This window comes from Cricetulus griseus, chromosome 8 (assembly GCF_003668045.3).
Source record: "Cricetulus griseus strain 17A/GY chromosome 8, alternate assembly CriGri-PICRH-1.0, whole genome shotgun sequence".
In the NCBI taxonomy this organism is placed as follows: domain Eukaryota; kingdom Metazoa; phylum Chordata; class Mammalia; order Rodentia; family Cricetidae; genus Cricetulus; species Cricetulus griseus.
This window is the reverse complement of record NC_048601.1, coordinates 99,036,145-99,049,331: the sequence shown is the minus strand read 5'-3', so window position 1 is coordinate 99,049,331 and position 13,187 is coordinate 99,036,145. Positions and strand designations below refer to the sequence as shown.

At 46.6% G+C, this 13,187-nt stretch overlaps 1 non-coding gene across 1 annotated transcript; it reads right to left on the bottom strand.

Annotated features, from left to right (window-relative positions):
- Nucleotides 1-2,000: 2,000 nt before the first annotated feature.
- On the bottom strand, nucleotides 2,001-2,072 carry Trnac-gca. Its single transcript has one exon. It is a non-coding gene; the product is annotated as a tRNA-Cys (tRNA).
- Nucleotides 2,073-13,187: the final 11,115 nt, after the last annotated feature.

The window sequence follows — 13,187 nt, the reverse complement described above, 5'->3', positions numbered from 1 at the left end:
GCATCACGGAGACCCCTCTAACGAGGCGGATTCAGAACTGCAGGGTGGTAAATTCGGAGAGGTATGATTTTTCTGGACTTTGGCTTGGGAATGTTGCTATTGTGGGAGGTTAATATAGAGGCTTCTATGCTTTTACTAGGAGCTATTTTGACTTTTCTCACTGTTGTAGCAATCTTAAAGAAGTCCAGAATTACATATCAGAAACCGAATGTAGTGAGAGATGGGGCGCGCCTAACAATAAAATATAAGAAAAAAGGACCTCCCGGGATGTCTACTGACAAGGGAGTGTGTACAGCAACAAATAAGAAAAAAGGACCTCCTGGAATGTCTACTGACAAGGGAGTAAATAATCTGTTAGATGATTCTGTAAATAAGTTTAAAGCTTTAAATCTTGATAGCTCTAATGACTCTAAAAGCTCAAGAGATGGGGTTTTGGAAGAAACAGCTCAGCTGGATGAGGGAGAGACAGAGAAGGAGGGAGAGAGAATGGGGAATGGCCGGTCAAACCCCGGTAAATTTAGGAGAGATGAGGACTCGGAACCTAGCCTCTGCCCTGCAACGAAACTGGAAGCCTTGGAGCTGAGCAGCTCAGACTCTGAGATTTTAGACTCTAGCAAGGAAGCAGAGCTAGAGAAAGAAGCAGCACGATACCACCCCGATAGATATCGGCTGCCAAAAATGCCAGCGGGTGTGCTTCCATCAGCACCCCCACTATTTGGTACCGACTCCTTTTTACCATCAGAGGAGCGGAGAAAATTACAGATGGCTTTCCCAGTCTTTGATAGGGGAAAAGGCCATGCCTGCTATTCAACACTTCTTAAAGGCCTGGAATGCCTGGGGCTTTAAAGCCTCATAAACATTGACGCTCGGGCCAAGCGTCTCACCTCAAAACCTAAAAGGCCAAAAGGAAATGGTAAAATGGAAAGATATCTTAACTGATCTTTGGAAAGGCCCGGATCCTATTCTCATAAGATCCAGGGGAGCGATATTGTGTTTTCTCACAGGATGAAGAAAATCCCCTGTGGATCCCAGAAAGACTCACCCGAAGAGCCCCTTCAGACCTTCAAAAGTCGAAACTCCACCCGCTCCTCGGGAATTGAGAGCCGCTATTGTTATCCAGATTAACTCCTGCCCTTGGCGGAGAGATTGTCACTGCTTAAGGGGTGGGGGTGAAATTGTTTGATGCAGCCGCTTGCGGATTGCTGTTACTTTTGACTGGCATGTAAGCTCCAGGGCTCAAACCAAGAGACCGCCCAAGCGCTTATATTTTGGCTAACTATGCTTTAGCAATAGGCCGCAGGCCAGACAGCTCTTGCACACCCGGAGCCTAGGCTCATTGCACAGGGTAGAGTGTCTGGTCTGGGCAGCCCAAAGAGGGATGCTGAGCAAAGGCATCGCACAGAGTTGCCTATTATGCAGGCTTCTCTGGGAGGTACGTTGACCTGCATAAGGGTTACCTGCCCCGAGACTTCCCTTTCCCAGAAAAACGGCAGAGGACAGGTCGAGAGTACTTCGGGTCAAGCTAACAGCCTGATGGTGACTCCCGTACACAGTCTTAATGTTTGATTTTGGGAAGGTTCAACCTCTACCTCTATCCCTCAACATTTGGGTGACCTATTTGCTTGTAATAATATAAAGCCTTATCATTAATTAATAAAAAAAGGGGGATATGTAAGGGGCCGTTTCCTGCATTATAATGGTGCCTGAAGACACCAAGATGTAAATTACTTCACAGGCGCTGGGTAATCTCCATTCCTTTGATCTCTGCCTATCCCATGGCTCATTTTGGCCTGAGGAGCTAAAGCCATTCATAGGGTAACACGTCCCAGGCGGCTGGTAAGCCTTTATAAGGGATGGTTTTCTTGGTTCAATGTCTCCGTTCGGTCTCCACTCTGGTAAAATGCATTAAAGCTTGTCTGCAGAAGGATCTGAGTGTCCTGCGTATGATTTCTTGTGGCGAGAAATACAGCACGCGGGACATGTACTGGATGAAAAAAGGGAGGGGGCACCTGGATTTGAACCAGGGACCTCTTGATCTGCAGTCAAATGCTCTACCCCTGAGCTATACCCCCACTTATATATCAAACTTCTAATTAGTACCTCTTCAACCATGGCATGGAACGCAGCCTGCCTACATGTTTATAAGCCACTGTGGCCTCTGTGTTCTAGAAACTAGCAATCATTCTTTACGACAGCTAGCCTTCCTTTTTCTCCAGCCTTAATCTGTCCCTCTCAGCACCCCCATCCCTCAGGGTGTGACAAAAACATCAACCTTGACCTTGAAAGGACACAACACTGTGTAAGAGTCCTCTAAGTCACACACTGATCAGGACAAGAGCAGCTCATCCTGGGCCTTCAACCAACCTGACACTGAGTGCTGGAAGAAACTTTTCTACACTCTAAGGCCTCGGGAAGGTGCTCCCATTTCACTTGGTCATTCATTCACTCAACAAACATGGAGCTTCTTAGGTGTCAGTCCCTGTCTATGTTGTGGACACAGGGACAAGTAAGACATTTCCTTCTCTTGAGACAGAGTTTCGGGGTAAATGACTGAAGAACGGTTTGAGGACATTAAGCAGGACTGTTGGCTGACAGGGAAATTATATAGAGTTATTAATATGATTAAGATCTGAGTGGTCCCAGTGCACTCATAGAGCTACATTGCAATCCCTGAATTCCATTCTTTCTTAACCACTGACCAATTTTCAGCAAGCAACCCAGGGAAGCTAAAGATGCCACTAACACAGAAGCCAGGCGGCTGAGGATCAGCCTTTGCTCTCTGTTTTGGCTGTTTCTCATCTGCAGTAATTGGAGGCCAGGAAGTCTAACAGTACAGCCAGAAATTTCCCTGTGTTTTAGCCTGCACAAGGAGCAGGCCATGCATTGTAACGTTTCAGTGTGCACTGTACTGAGTCAGCAGGCACTGTTGGTGCTCTCTGGAAACTGCATAGTGGTCTAGGGAAACTGAGGGCTAGTATCACTCACCTTGTTCTGGAAGATCTGGGATTCTCCATTCCATAGCCTGGACCCTACTGGATTGTGGTGGTTTGAGTGAGAATGGCCCTCACAGGCTCATATGTTGAATGCTCAGTCCCCAGTTAGTGGGACTGTTTGGGAAGGATTAGGAGGTGTGGTCTTATTGAAGTGCCCTTGTTGGGGAGGTGTGTCACTGGGGATAGACTTTGTTTTCAAAAGCCCACACCATGCCCAGTCCCCCTTCCTCTCTCTGCCTTCAGCTTATAGATGAGATGTGAGTTTCTAAACTACTGCTCCAGTGTCATGCCTTCCTCTATGCTCCTCACCCTCTCTGAAACTGTAAGCAAGCCCCGAATTAAATGCTTCCTTTTATTCATTGCTAGGCCATGTGTCTCTTAACAGCAATAGAACAGTAACTAACACATGGATCTTCATTATCTTTGGGCTCAGTGAGGCCATATGACCAGTCTCAATTTATGTACTTTCTGGAGAATCTTTCTTGTTACCAAACTTGGTTCCAGTGGCAGTACTTTGTTTATATAAGAGCCTATGATTAGTTGATGATAACATGGAAGGCCATCATTGGCAGGATGGCAAAGGCCTCAAGATGAAGCAGGAAATAAACAGGACCTAAGGAAACATGGTACCAGGTCTTCAGCCAGCCTTCTTGTATGAGAATGATGCGATGAACACTAGCCTCAGCATCCGGTCTGGGATGTTTCCAAATCGTCCTCCTCTCCATGTACTTACTCAGCACCCACAGCCTTACTTCAAGACACATCACTGATAAGCTGGTTATTATCTGTTGACTGAATAATTCATGCTGCCAGCTATGAGGTTGTGGTGCCCAGATGTTTGGCCAAACACTGATGAAGATGCTGCCACGGGGGCATGTTTGCTTGGCACCCAAACTTCAGTCAGTGGACTTTAAGCAAAGCCCATTAGCTTTTATAAGTTGGTTGGGCCTCCTGCATCAGTTAGAGGCCTGGGAGGAAAGAGTGGCATCCCCAAAAAAGAAACAAATGACCTCAAGACCATAACATGTCACCTCTTCCAAGTCTCTGTCCTGTATGTCCCTGCAGAAATCAGACTTCCGTAACCCAAAACTGTGCACGCATTTCTTAGAATGTCTCTGTATGAACATACAAAACACAATTTCACACACACAATCTGTCAGTTCTGTTTTCTCTGGGCAGCCATGCCCAATGTACACAATTCAAACATCTGTCTCTGTTGTCTTCCTTATCCTTTATCATTAGCCATACAAGAATGACACACGTGTTTGTGGGGGGGAAAAGGTAGGGGGCACCTAGGTTTGAACCAGGGACCTCGTGATCTGCAGTCAAGTGCTCTAGCCCTGAGCTATGACCCCACCTTTTTATATAAGCATCTAAGAAGCAATCTAAACCTTCATGGACAACACCTGGATGTCACAATCCTGGCATGTGCACTTGCCAGTGTTTTGCCATCATAGCTCTCTTTATGAGGTCCATGCATGAGTCACCTCTGAATACCTCACTGCTGACTCCTCTTGACCCTCCTGCCCATAGTTCCCAACTCCTAGAGGTCTGCATTCCAAACACCCTTAGACTCAGTAGGGTCAGGATCAAAGGGTTTACTTTGGATTGGCAGAGGTGGGTAGGACTGGGCAAAGCTAACAGTCTTGGTCTCTACCTGAGAACCCTAAATCAGAGTGTGTGGAAAGGGGTCCTGTGGGTGGACCAAACAAGCTCAATAGATGACTCTTACTTCTTGACAGTTTAAAGACATTGATTTAATCTGCTCCATTCCCTGGTATGGTTGTAGAGGGGAGGAGACGATGGTTAAAGTCCTGTCCAAACAAAGCACACCCGATTCATGACCAAACCATAAGCAGAGTCCACTTCAAGGGCCTCTGTACCAATCCCCCAGGACAAGAAAATGACTTGGTCACCTCTCTTCTGCCCCTCTTACTTCCCATTTTTTGAATCCTTCAGTGTTTCATACAAAATATTCCATGAAGGAAGGGTCCAACCATCAAGAAAGTGATGAAGTGGGAGCCAGAGACATCTGTGGCCCCAGGAGCATGACACAAGGTGGCAGTTAATGTTATGTGGTAAGTGTGGGAGACAGGGCCAGCAGGTGACAGAAACTTAAACCCGGAATAAGTTCATATGCAGGCAATTGAGGCATGCCTTTACCTCTGGAGACTTTCTGATTAGCCCACAGTATCTTCATTAGATGGTGTGTGGTTAATTACCCAAGGAGGACACATACCCTGCAATTCCTTCTCATTCTTAGTGTATTTGTGGGAAGGGACTGACCTCCTTCAGACCTGGCTTTTAACATACCCTATCCCTCCCCATAGGTCTAGCCAAGATTTTTACACATCTTCAGGCCAGTACCCCGCTGTGATGCCTCAGTGCTCAGAGCTGGAGTCTTGTCTAGCCACCTGGTGATAAGGTTGTCTCTGCCTCACTCTCGCTGTCTGATACTTCCAACTTCTTTGGGATTTGTCTTCTGTTTGCCACTCTCTGCTTTTCTTCAAAACCACTGATTTTCTAGTTCTGGGCTTGATTGTCAGGCATCTCACCAGAGAGGTTTCCACCCCACGCTGGCCCCAACCATCAGCTCAGACCATCAGCTGGAAAAGCAGGCGCAGACTGGATAGCTATTGGGGTACCCAGAGTTCAGACCTCAAAATACACCAAAATGGGACCTGGAAACTCTTCTTGTTGACCCCTCCCCTGAGAACTACCAGATCTAAAGGTGACAGATATCTGAAGAACGAATGCAAGAAAGGACCATCAACCCGAGGACCCGTGCCTGTGCCAAGAGATAACTGGAGGCTAAAGGCAAAAACCCCTTGTGATTTGTAAGAGATGATGAGGGAAAGGGCAGGGAAATGGCAGGGTTTTCTTCCTGAGCGATGACTGACTTGATTGTGTTGACTAGCTGGGCGATGTGGCTCTGGTGTAAATGCTCTGTTGGCTCTGAACCTCTCAGTTGTGACTTGAGAGCTGAGAGTGTAAAATGTTAGGCCTTCTCTGCATCTGCATCCCTGGCTGATAATGAGTCAGGGGCACCTGTGTGGGCAAAAGTGGTGTGGGGACAAGGGAGAAGGTTGCCCTCTATCTACTCTGGCCTCCAACCCTTTGTGAGCCTCATTTCTGCTGACACCATTGGCATCCTCAAAGTGTGGACAGAGAGAGGCTTCACATGCCAGAAGCAAAAAGAGAAAAATGAAAAACCATGAAAGAAGTATACATGAGAGAGAGAGAGAGAAAGAGAGAGAGAGAGGAGAGAGAGAGAGAGAGGAGAGAGAGAGAGAGAGAGATTGAGAGCACGGATGGGCCTGAAGGGCTAGGGTGGGAGGTGCTCAGAGTTGCAGGACCATGGGGAGGAGGGTAAAGCAACCTGACCACTGCTGGGCTCCTGTTCCTGCTCACCGCAGACAGAGAGAACAGGCAGACCAAAGAAACAAGTCCCTCAGATGCTGCTGACTTCACAAGCACCTTTCCTTGGGTTACTTACAGGGCATGGGCCATCTTCACCAAGAGCCACCCCAGCCTGCCTGACTGCTCATGAGATCTGCTTCCCTGGAACCCCATGAGCACCTTGCAGGCAGCTGCACCACTGAGCACCTCCCCTCCTTCCTATATCACCTCTGGGAGGGACTGTGGGTCTGTGGCTTTCATGAGCCTTGTAAGTCTCCTCTCTTCCTCCTCCATAGGATGTTTCCATCCAGGGAAGCAGCTACACACCTACTTACCCTCTCCTCCACCCTTGTGGAAAGATTCAGCACTCAGGGAAATCTGTTCCTAGCACCATGTTCCTTGAGTAAAAACAGGTGTATCTAGGGCGTGTGAGAATTGGAGTCAGGGGCCATGATCTACCAAATCCTTACTTGGAGACAGCCATTGTTGTGATGGGCATGCATCAATTCTAATCTTAGTGCCTGCCAACCGCCCCCAACCCCAGCAGTGCTGGGCCACTCCAGTTGGTCACCGTTTCCCCATGGCCTGGTTTCTGTCCTCATGTTCCAGTCATTTGCCAGTTATGCAGCTTTACATACCTTCCATTGTCCAGCATGACATCCCTCAGTCATGGATGATGGGTGGGCTGGAGAATCGCTGATGTTCACCCTAATGCCATTTAGCATCACACAGCACTGTAAATTCCAGTGAAACTCTCCTGCCACTTAGTCACTGGATTTTTAGAGGGAATGTTGACCACTTGTATTAATGTTCCAATTGCTCTTATCTGCTACTAATCAGAATTAAATATACCAGCCAGAACTTCTGAAGCAGAAAGTTACCTGACCTGTGACTCAGCATGTACTTCCACAATTATAGCTTTTAGACTACATTTTAAACTAATCTGCCCAGATACAGAGGAGGGCCTAGGCCCTCCCCTAAATGATGTGACTGATTCTGGTAATCTCCATGGAAGGCCTCACGCTCCCTGGAGAGTGGATGAGGGTGGGGTGGCAGGGTCAATGAGTGGCATGGTAGGATGGGAGGGAGAGGGAACTGGGATTGATATGTAAAACAAGATTGATTCTAAATTAAATAAACAAAGAAAAAAGAAAGTAAAGTTAAAAAAACTAAATTAAGGACTTGGAAAAATACCCACTATTGCACTGGCTATGTCAACTAGACAGAAGCTGGAGTCATCAAAGAGGAGGGAACCTTAATTGAGAAAATGCCTCCATAAGACTGAGCTGTAGAAAAGCATTTTCATAATTAGTGTTTTATGGGCAAGGGTCCAGCCCATTATGGATGGGGCCACACCTGGGTTGCTTGTCTTGAATGCTATAAGAAAGCAGGCTGGTCTGCTTCATTTCCTTATCAACAAAGACTCTTTTTAAGGCTATTTCTAAAACCTCTTTAGTTTTGCTGCAGCCTCTTTAATTTATATTCATTCTGTAATCCATATATACATATATATGTATATTCATAGGCATATTTACTACACGCTGTGTGATGTGCAGTATGAGAGATAATATTAGCAATTAAGATTGCAATAAAGGAACATATGTCCTCCTCTGCCAGTCTACCAAAATAGATTTGAAAAAAAAAGAATGAAAAGGCAAAAGAAAGCAGGCTGAGTAAGTCTTGTGGAGCAGCATCCCCCCATGGCCTCTGCATCAATTCTTGCCTCCAGGTTCAACCCCCCCCCCCCACAGTCCCTGTTTGAGTTCTTGTCCTGACTTCCTCTGATGATGAATAGTGATATAGAAGCATATGCCAAACAAACCCTTTCTTCCCCAAGTTGCTTTGGTTATAGTGTTTGATCATAATAGTAACCCTGACCAAGACAGAAATTGGTGCCAGGTTACTGTTGTATTGCTGTGACAGACCTCACCATGTTGATTTGAGGCAGTTTTAGAAGGATTTTGGAACTTTGTGCAAGAAAAGCCACCAAGCTTTGTGAGCTTTTCTGTGTGAGTTTGGAAGAAAAACGTCAAGAGAAATACAGACAATGTAGGCCTGGCTTGTGAGGTCCTAGAGCAGTGGATCTCAACCTTCCTAATGCTGTGACCCTTTAATACAGTTCCTCATGTTGTGGTGACCCCCAAACAAAACATTATTTTCACTTCTGTTTCATAACTATAACTTTGCTACTGTTTGAATAGTAATGCAAATATTTGATATGCAGGACATTTGATATATGACCTCTGTGAAAGGATCATTCAATACCCCCAAGGGGTCGAGGCCCACAGATTGATAACCACTGTTCAAGAGGGGTTTTGAGAATTACTTAAAGGTTATCAAGGCTGGTTATTTTGAGTTGAGAATTGGTGATTCTGGTCAGCTGGATTAAAGAATCAGCTGTGATTAACAAGAGACCAGAACCACTGCAGTGAAACCTTTGTTCTACTGGAATAGTCGACACTGGTCAGCTGGAGCTGAGAAGCTAGGGGTGACTAGGAGCAGCAGCAGTGAGGTAAGATCTGGGACGTGTCTCCTCAGAGTCAGCACACAGAAGCTGTGTTCCTGAAGTGGCCAAGGTTGTATCTCACTCTGGCAGCTTGGTAGTGTAAGAGTCACCCCTGTGGTTCTGCTTTTGAAGACATGAAGGGGTCATGGAAAGCAGCTGAGGCTCGGCACTCTGAGAGGCCAGGAGAGACCATTGATGAAGACGCAGCCTCAGTGGCAGTTGAAGGCCTAGGACTGAAGGGCTCATACAGAGATTTTGAAGCTTGGCGCTGTGAAGAGAGCCCAGGAGAGGCTATTGGTGAAAGTGCATCCCCAGCTGCATCAGAGATTCCAGCATTTTGGAGATGCCAGTACCATGGGATGACCGCCAGGAACAGCAGCATTGGTGGAGTGAAGACAGCTAGAGTCTAGAATAGAGTCTAGAAGACGAGCTATGTGTGCTGCAGATCTGTGTGTGCCTGAGAAGATCCATGCACCTTGGAAGAGCCCAGAAGATGCCGAGTGAACCTCAGATATTGGACAGTATTATTTATACTGTTGTAGTTTTGTTTCATTTTGTTCACATTGCAACTGTGCCTCGGTTACTCCCTTTTCAAGTAAGAAAGTAGTTAGTTTATTTTTGATTTTACAGGAGTCCACAGCTGGGAAATTCTAAACTTTTTTTTTGTAATTCTTTTATTAATTCAAATTAGGAACAAGCTTGTTTCACATGTCAACCCCTTCTCCCTCTCCCTCCCCACCCCACCCCTCTCTCCTCCCCCTGACCTACCCCCCACCCCATCCACCCTCCACTTTCCTGGCAGAGTAGGGCCCTTGATGACAACAAGGGCTCCGCAAAGTCCACCACATCATCCTGGACCAGGCCTAGGCCCTCCCCCATGTGTCCAGGCCGAGTTTAAGAAGGAGATTTTGGCGTTCTACAGAGACTATGGATTTTAAGGGAGAATGGATATTTTTAAAGAAACAACTTTTACTTTGTTTGAATTTGTAAGGCTTTGGGACTTCTTAATTTTGTAAAATGTTTTATATTGTAGTGATTTTATTAATGTGTGATCTTGGGGATGAACAAGAAAAGAAAGGTTATGGCTTAATAGTGATGTGTTTGTGTGTCAAATTGACAAGAGGCCAGTTGTGTAGTCTAGTTTTATGCCAATTTGACACAAGCTAGAGTCATCAAAGAGGAGGGAATTGAGAAAAGTCCTCCATAAGATCAGGCTATAGGCAAGCCTATAGAGTACTTTCTTAAAATTAATGATTGATGTGGGAGGGCATAGCTCCTTTTGGGTGGGGTCATCCCAGGCTGATGGTACCAGGTTCTAGAAGAGAGCAGGCTGCCCACAGAATCAGCTGACCTGAGCTAGTGAGAGGTCACTGACTCAGGTCTGACAAATGGGGAACCTGCTTAAGACCGAACTAGACTCCCTGAATGGTGTGATTGGAACAATATATGAGGCCACTGGCAGTGGGTCCAAGATCTAACTCTAATGCACAAACTGACTTAGTGGAGTCCATTCTATATGGAGAGATACCTATATGGAGAGGGGTGTGGGGGTGGGGAGGGGCCTTGGTCCTGCCTCAACTAGATGATGGGACAGGCTTAGGAGACTTCCTAGGGGAGGCCTCACCCTCTCCATGGAGCAGATGGGAAGAGGAGGGGAGTGGGAGGAGAGGAGGGAGGAGGAACTGGGATTGGACTGTAAAAAATAAGTTAATTTAAAAAATGACAAAAAAGAGAGCATGCTGAGCGAGCCATGTTGAGCAGGCAAGTAAGTAACACCCTTTCATGGCCTCTGCATTGGCTTTTGCCTCCAGGTCCCTGCCCTGTTTGAGTTCTTACCTCAACTTCCTTCAATGATGGATTATGATGTGGAAGTGTAAGCCAAATAAACTCTCCCCCACTTGCTTGGTTATCATGTTTCATCATAGCAATAGTAACCCCAAGGCAGTTACCTTTAGCAAACTTGGGGTGCCACCAGAGAACACGGAAACAAGTTCTAGGCAAAAGTGGGGACTAGACAGAGTGGCATTCATTCATGTACTACACTTTTAATCCCAGCACCCAGGAGGCAGAGGCAATTGGATCTCTGTGAGTCTGAAGCCAACCTAGACTACGTAAAGAGTCTTGACCAGGTAGGCCTCCATAGTTTTATCAGTCAAAAAACAAACAAACAAACAAAAACAGAGGGGACCACTGGAGAAATAAGAGCTCTTGTTGCTCTTAAAAAAGGACCTAGGTTCAGGTTCAGCTCTCAGCACCCACATGGCAGCTAACAGCTGATCTGACCCCTGGTCTCTGACAGCACTGCACACATGTGGTGCACAGATACACATGCAGACAAAACACCCACATACATAAAATAAAAGGAATAAATCTTAAAAATTCTTTTAAAGGAGTGCTGATCAAAGGGACTATTAAGCAGAGCACTGACTCTAAAGGGACCATTATCCCGAGGCTGTCGTGGTTGAGATGGGAGCTCCCCCTTGCTTGCTTTCAGCGGGCAGGTGCCGGTGTTGCAGTTGGTGCTGGTGCTGTGCTGCTTGCCAGCCTGTGTCAGTCAAAAAAGACCATGTTAGCTTAGTATTTAGCAAGTGGAGGCTCCAGTTTAAATCCTCTGCACTACATGGGGGGATAGCTGGAGAATTTCAAGTTTGGCAGCAGATCAAGTACCAGGTGAAGGTTCCCAGATTTGAACCAGTGGAGTTATTATAACCCTTTTCCTGACAGGGGTTCTTCCTCAGCGTATTTCACCTATCCTGTTGGTCATCTTTGTGCTGCTGGGACAAATAACTGAAAGAAAGAATGTGAAGTTTACTCTGGCTCACATGTCAGAGGTTTCAGTCCATGGTCTGTGGCAAGACTGAGCATAATAGTGGAGAAAGAGGGTGTGATGCAGTAGAGCACCCCTCCTCACCACAAGTAGGAAGCAGGGAAAGAGAGACAGGAGGAGGCAGGGCACAGGGGCTATCTTTCCAGGCCATGTCCCCATGGTCTGCTTCCCGCCTGAAGCCCCATCTTCTAATGTCCATCCTCAGCAATGATACAAAATAGTGTCACTCCATCAGCCGATTAACCATTGACGAGGCTCACTCATAATGGAGTCACTTCCCCAACACCCCACTCTGATCCTTGCTGTGTTGGGATTTGGGTTTTTTTTAGACATTGTTTTTGCTTTTTATGTGTCTGCATGTGTACCTGTATGAATTTAAGTGCACCACTTGCAGGTGGTGCCCATGGAGGCCAGAATAGGGCACTGGATTCCCGGGAACTGGAGAGTTCAAGACCTCTGTTTATCACCATGTGGGTTCTGGGACTGAACTCACATCCTTTGCAAGAGCAGTAAGTGCTCTTAATCACCGAGACATCTCTCCAGCCTCCAACACATGAGCCTTTCAGGGAATATTCATATCCAAACCATAGCACCAATGTCACTGCAGCAGAACACCTCGCAGTGGACAGTAAACCTTACTCACTGATAGGTAAGGAAAACTGGCAATGCACCATTAGCTGCTTAGATACTCAACTTCCAGCCATGAGTTCACCATTACATTCCCGAGAGTTCTCTCGCTTATCTGAACATTTATTCCATCCACACATTCTGAATCCAACAGATTTAAGCCTCTTCCCCTTTTAGTCAGTACTTGATGGGTGGGGTGGGGGCAGGTATGGGAAGCATGTTTGGGGGAGTCAGCCACCTCCACAACAGTGCTGTCCAACCCTTCATTCCAAAGTTCAGGCCCATGCAGTGAGAAGCATCATTTTCACTCTCATAGTTCACCAGCGTGGATGCTCATCAGCTGTGCTCAGTTGGCTCTGCCTCAAGCTGTAGGTCCATCTGTATTCCTCTTCTCTTTGTACACTGGCCTCAACCTGCTTCATGTCCATGGTGGAGGAGTGGCAGCTGCAAGGGGACATTTTCATAGCAGCAACAGAAATGCAAATGAGGAAGTCTGACTAGATGAACAGGTTTCCAGACTCTGCTGGGCACTCCCTACCATCTCTGGGTAAGTAAACTAGAGGGCCAAGTGTAGGGAGAAACCACTGACCACGCCTGCTTGGGCATAGTCACACTTATGTAAGAAGGGTTTAAGAAGGAGAGAGGTGTGCACTTGGTTCTCTTTCGCCTGGTTGAGCTGACTGGGAAGCATTTCTGGGTCTGTCCTGCTCAGGTGCAAACCTGGTCACTGGCTCCCTTGCATGAGTACTTTCCTCCAATAAACTACAGGTTATCAACCTATCTGTGACTCCACTTTGTAACCATCAATAACCAAGGACCAGGAAGTGTGTTCCAT